The sequence below is a fragment of the Leptidea sinapis genome, chromosome 28 (assembly GCF_905404315.1).
Source record: "Leptidea sinapis chromosome 28, ilLepSina1.1, whole genome shotgun sequence".
In the NCBI taxonomy this organism is placed as follows: Eukaryota; Metazoa; Arthropoda; class Insecta; order Lepidoptera; family Pieridae; genus Leptidea; species Leptidea sinapis.
Window position 1 is genome coordinate 508,040 of NC_066292.1, and position 6,872 is coordinate 514,911.

At 34.1% G+C, this 6,872-nt stretch overlaps 1 pseudogene; it reads right to left on the reverse strand.

Annotated features, from left to right (window-relative positions):
• Nucleotides 1-322: 322 nt before the first annotated feature.
• Nucleotides 323-6,552, reverse strand: LOC126973050 (acyl-CoA Delta(11) desaturase-like; annotated as a pseudogene).
• Between the last annotated feature and the right edge of the window lie 320 nt (nt 6,553-6,872).

Sequence of the window (6,872 nt, forward strand, 5' to 3'; positions counted from 1 at the left end):
ACAATTGGCAACCGGAAATGCCCAACATTATGTTTTTCACGGTCGTCGATTTAATACGCGCGATTATTTAAATTGATATTATCATCAAAATGACTGATATTCCATAAAACCAATAAGAATTAGTATAATAGTCATTTGTGAAACGAGAGAGTACATGTTTATTTAAAATTATAGAAAATACATGATATCTTCTCAAATAAAACTCAAACTATGTATATTATCACTATATTTTCAAATACACATCAAAATAAAACTACGTAATACTAGCTATCATAATTATTTAAGTTTAAATTCTCTTATAAATAAAATCAAAAACAAATCATTAATCTGAATTGGTAATATCCACTGGGTTATGAACTGGTGTGCCATCGCCTAATCTCTTCGCTGTCGCATTTATCATCTCAGGAGTTGCTTCACGGAAGTCATGAGCCCACCCAATACTTCTGAAGAAATTTATGAAGTATGTGCACCAGTTAAAAGGGTCAAAATGCTCAGCCGCTTTGTAATCGAATGGGAACATGTGATGGTAATTGTGCCAGCCCTCGCCTAGAGTAACTGTTGCTACGAAGCGATTCTCGCTGGGCACAATGTTTCTGAAATAATTTTAATAAATAAAATAAATTAATTCTTTAGTGCCATGGCATATTGTGTTTTATTGCCATAACATTAAAGGCGATGGAAAAAAAGGCAAAAGGAGAAGACTCAACTTCACATGACTGATATGGGATTATGCATTCATGTTTCCATGCAATGCTGTTTTTCAGCCATCCCTTTCTCCCTAAGGTGCTGAGTGGGAATGTGTGACACACAATGAAATTTAAATAAGAAGGTAAGAGATTTATAGAAATTGATCATTTAATTTGAATTCATAATTTCATGGCTTAAATTCGTTTACTTCAAACCATGCTTCGTTTTCTAAAAAAGCGTGCCTGCCAGTGTATATATAGCCGGTAAACAAACAGATTAATTTTAAGTTTTAATTTCCAATTTCTTGCGGAACGACTGTCTACTATGTATTTATGTATACATTAAATTGCTCCGTACGCTTGCAACGCCCCAGATATTGAAAACTTGTACAGCAACTTAACAAATTAATAATCTCATAGTGAAATATGGTTTACCTGATTATAAACGAAGAATATGAAATATGTTGACTATACTATATATATATATATATATATATATATATATATATATATATATATATATATATATATAATTCTGAAGTTTACCGGATGTTAAGCCGTCTTGCAAATAAACGCGGGAATAGTTATACGTCCGAATAAATCAATCATAAGCAAAATGTCTATTTGTAAAAATCTTGCATATTCTTGGATTATTCTCAAGTACAACTTTATACCTAGTTTATTTGTAAGGCCGATGGCCTTTCATTATACTATAATAATTTAAAATGAACTCACTTGTTATACGGCTTATATCCATATGCATGAGCGAGTCTATTGACTGTTAGCTCACAGTGAAACATTATCAAGAATCGCAGGAAACATTGCCACGCTATGGCACATCGCCAATTCTCTCCCCACAATAACATCGACATAGTTGTCGGTAACACGAAGCATAACATTAGCTTGAAATATGCAAAGTGCTTGAAAATATACATTCTTAATAATTTAGCGCACGAAATATAAATTATCAACAAGTTTCCAAGTAACCTGATTATAAATAGAATTAGGTACACCGGAGGGATCCCAACAATTTTAGCAGTGGGAGGCTCCTTTGCACAGGATGCCAGCTAGATTATGGGTACCACAACGGCCCCTTTTTCTGCCGTGAAGCAGTAATACAATAATAGAATGTGTAAACAATACTGTGTTTCGGTCTGAAGGGCGCCGTAGCTAGTGAAATTACTGGGGTTTTTCAAAAATCCTGAGCGGCACTGCATTGTAATGGCCAGGGCGTATCAATTACCACCAGCTGAACGTCCTGCTCGTCTCGTGCCTTATTTTCATAAAAAAAACCATATACCGCGGCAAGCCCTAGATTGGAACCCTCAAGGAAAACGCAAACGTGACCTGGTGACGGACTGTAATTGACGAAGCGAAAGACATCGGAAAGACCTGGAGTGAAATCAGACCTGAGAGATACTCAGGACCACGATGGAGATGCACTGTGTATACCTTCTGCCCCAGCTAGGGGATACAGGAACTTAAATGATAAATGAATAATTACACATGTATTACAAGCTTATAATCTTGCTCGAGAAGACTAGTAATCATACAAAGAAGGTTAGTAATAATTTGAACATTATAGACCAGTGTTGAAGCCTTTGAAAATGATAAAAAGTGAAAAAAAAAATATAATTAAATCTATTGGAAAAGGAAGCGAATATAACAAAAAATATAAAAAAAACTTAAAACAACCGAGTTCAAAAACGCTATTCTAAAACAATAGATATACGAGTAATATACACTAAAAAGTATAAAAATAATTGCGTATTTTTATACAACATAATTCTAATTACGATTATTGTAATTTTTGGACTCGACCACATGGGAAGCACCGGCTTTCAAATAAAAAAGAATTATCAAAATCGGAACTTTTGAGGTAACAAACATAACAAAAAAATACCGACAAATTGAGAACCTCCTCCTTTTTTTAAGTCGGTTAAAAATCAAATCTATTTATAAATGTAAAAAGGATAACTTTTTTCATTATTATTGTTTAATTGTATGTTAAAAAAGTGTGAAAACAAAAGTTGTAGATCATTTTATTACTTACAACTTTGCCATTTTACTTTTTTCCATAGGACTTGCAGTTTTGCCGGAAATCGAGATAACGTTCTTTATTTTTAGTTTTACCTTTAAATCCCTCCTTTTCCACTTCCCGACATCAGATCGCCCGATATTTTTTTTTTCTTTCATTTTTATTATATTTTCTTCCAATTCCAATGGGTTTCATCCTACTATTATTTTTTTGGTTTCAAAAATTATCGACCCTGGTTTATGATGTAAAGAGATATAAGTAGTATTCAATTAAAATTACTCAGGTGATGTTTGCGATGTTTGTGACACAATTACTGCAAAACCTCTAGTAGGTATAATTAAAATAAATGGTAGGTTATCCTATCGAGTTTGAAAGCCAAAATAAAATAAACCATTTTTAATGGTCATTATATTCTTTCATTTATTGAATCAATTGTTTATCAGCAAAATGAAATGAAACTGATAACTTTCTTCCACTTGCACCCAAGCTGTGAATGAACTTCCTTGTGCGGTGTTTCCAGAACGACATGGGTACCGTAAAAAAATTGTGTACACTTTTCGAAAGAGCGGGCAAAGCTCCTGTGATTCCTCTGGTGTTGCGCAAGAGAATTTGGGCGGCGGTGATGACTTATTATCAGGTGACCCGTACGATCGCTTGTCCTCTTCTTCCATAAAAAAATGAAGGAGAGAAGAAGATAAAGAGTCGTTTGTTAAGTATCAACTTACTTGTTATAAAACCTGAGAATAGGATCGCCAGTAATATCGCTCATGTCCATTTGTTTCCCTCGAGCTAGGACCTGGTCCTTCTTCTTGAGCATCAGCCATCCGATGTGAGAAAAAAACAGGCCACGATTGGCTTTGTGGATCGGCCTCCGTATCACTATACTTGTGATGAACACGATGGTCGCGGACCCATTGCAGCAAAGAATTCTGTAAAAGTTTTCTCTTATTTTCCTTGAAGTGAAGTTGACGTTCTAGTGAAGAATTTTTTGATTTTTTTTATTTATTTATACCTCTACCTATTGTGGTTGCTGAGGAATAAAATTTCCAACGCCTTTTCGCTTCATATATATAGAATTGCATAAACTTAAATATGTATCATAAACATATATATATAAATCTTCGTCCACCTTCGATCTAACGATGATTAATAATAATCCCAAAGTTTATTCTCTTCCAATTTGGTAACTTTGATACCGATATTGTCGCAAATATGATTTTTTTTGGCCATATTGGATTTTAAAGTATAAACTTATACAATATTGGATTTTAAAGTATAAACTTGTCTCAAAGTGACTAGTATTGTAACGCAAATAATGCTGGGAGAGTTTCTTACGCCGCTTCTCTCTCAGAACGCCATTTGTTTCCGAAGCGGCGGTAGTGTTAGAAATGACATAAAAAAGAATTCTAAAGGAATCAATTTTTAGAAAATAAATGCCTATTATATCTTTTTATACCTTATACTTTTACTCAACGCTCGATTTTATTTTCCTTGTCACATTTCCAAACCGGGGGCTATAACTAAAAATCAATTCTTAAAGAGTAAGCTCCAAAATTAATAATATTTCTTGTGGCGTTCATATTTTATGCATTAACGAATTTTATATTAAAAACTGCGTGATAGACTCGCAAATAACGTTGATATATTTTCTTATTTAGTTAAATTGTTCACACAGCTGTTACCGCGGGAGCAGCCAATAACGCTCATTAAAATTTGAATGCATAATTCGGCCTTCTTTGGAATAATATCGGAATTTTCATTAAATCGCAACGTTGTTTTTATATTTATTTACCAAAATTGTGAACTGACTTTGCGTTATGATTTACGCATTAAAAGCTCGTTCTGAATTACTTTAATTTTATTCGTTTCATGAATGTTTGATTATGGCCGATTGGAGAAGTATGGATTCTTTAAAGAATCACCCATACATATTCTTACTATACTTAGATCTCTAGTATTCTACCTATTTCTGTTTGATTTATGTTTATTTTATGTTAGTTAACAAGTTATATGCATTTGCCTAAGTCGTGATAGTAACATATAATTATTTATTGTTTTATATAACTCTACATTGATTTAAGTTAAATATCACGCCATCATAGGTGTTTCCATTTAATTGACGTATATGTTAATAATGGTTTACTTATAGGTACTAGCGTTATTTTGTAATTATTAATACATGTATGTTGTATGGGAAACAATAAATAAATAAATAAATATTCTTCTACTATAAGGTGAGACAACCATTTAGTCACAAAAGATATGATGATACGACGCTACGACATGGGTACCTTAAAAGATAGCGCGTACACCTTCCTTAAAGGCCGGCAACACTCCTGTGATTCCTCTGGTGTTGCAAGAGAATGTGGGCGGCGGTTATCACTTGACACCAGGTGACCCGTACGCTCGTTTGTCCTCCTTTTCCATAAAAAGGGACTATTTTCAGGTAAAATTGTAGATGTGATATTTTTAGATGGAATCCATCAAACTTTAGAGACTAATAGCCTGCGACTGTTGCTCGTATTTGTCAATTCTTCATTTTCGATTTTCAATACAAGAAAGCGCCGGCTGACTGACTGACAAAGATTTAATTTTCACATGTTTTGGTGAGTCTTCGAAATATGGTAGACATGTAGCAGCAGGGGGTTCATCGAATTGTTGATATTTTGTAAGTGGTCTACGAGAAAAAACGTAGATATGTGAATCTCTGTGTTAAAAAGCTAAAAACGCATAAAGGCGTTTATCTTTCTCAAACTTGATTCCATTAGAATTCTTTTAATATAATTTCTAATATACTAGATACTACTACCGCTTCGGAAACAAATGACGCTCTGAGCTCTCATGTTTGGCGCTCTTTTTAATAAAATATACATTATTGTACTGTCATTGCTATTGATATAAAATAATCATAATCTAGTCCCAGGCTGTCGGAACACTTAGATATTCAGCTGTGGAGTAAAAGGATTTACGACAGAGCCATTTTTATTTTTTTTTAATTTATTTATAGATAATGCCTGAATAGTGGCTGGGAATTTACCCTTAAAGCTATTATTATGTATCTTATGAAGCCTACTAGAATTAGTTACAAGCAATCCCTTATTTCTAGTGTTGTAATAATGAAAATCACTATTAAGAGCAAAAGGTGACGATTTTTGTGAAAGTATTAAATTTTCATAGATGTACTGACAGTGAACAGTCATAATATTTATTTCTTTAAATTATTCTTTGAGAGACTGTCTATAACCAAGCTGATATATAGCACGAACCGCTCTTAGATCTCAGTTTTTTTTTGTTTTGAAAACAAGGCGACGAGCCGGGAACGAGACGAGCAGCATGTTCAGCTGATGGTAATTGATACGCCTATTACAATGCAGGGTCGCTCATGATTCCTTAAAACCCAAAGATTCTGAACGGCACTACAATTACGCTTGTCACCTTGAGACGCAAGATGTTAGGTCTTATTTGCCCAGTAATTTCACTAGCTACGGCGCCCTTCAGACCGAAACACAGTTTTGTTTACACATTACTGCTTCACGACAGAAATAGGTGCTGTTGTGGTACCTATAATCTAGCTGGCCTCCTGTGCAAAGGAGCCTCCCACTGGTACACTCCCTCCCACTGGCTCCCACAGCTAGAATCAAAATTCAAATTCTTCATGTTTATAATATTAGTTTAGATTATTCCCTGACCAGCGCTGGCGAAGGCACCAAGGAGAAACAATTTGAGTGGTAGAGTCGCTTTGTAGGATTTGTGTGTCCATAGCCGATGTGCTCCTCCAACGGGAGGAGGAATAACGATTCGAAAACCACTTAATAAAAACATAAACATGGCTGGAAACAGATTCATATATTAGCAGTGAAATTAGAAAAAAACACACTTGGGAAGTTTAGATAAATAGACATGAACTTTCATTTCAGAAAAACTAATTATATGAAAATAATTTACTGTGTTAATTTAGTGTGAGATAATATTACTTTTAATCTCGTACCTAGTAGTATTATTTTCCTTAGTTAAATTAGGAGTTTCAGCACTGAAGGAAGATTTCGTTATATTAAGAATACTTATTGTAATAATATTTTCGTTTAATTTGTGGGAGGCTCCGTTGCACAGGATGCCGGCTAGATTATGGATACCACAACGGCACTTAT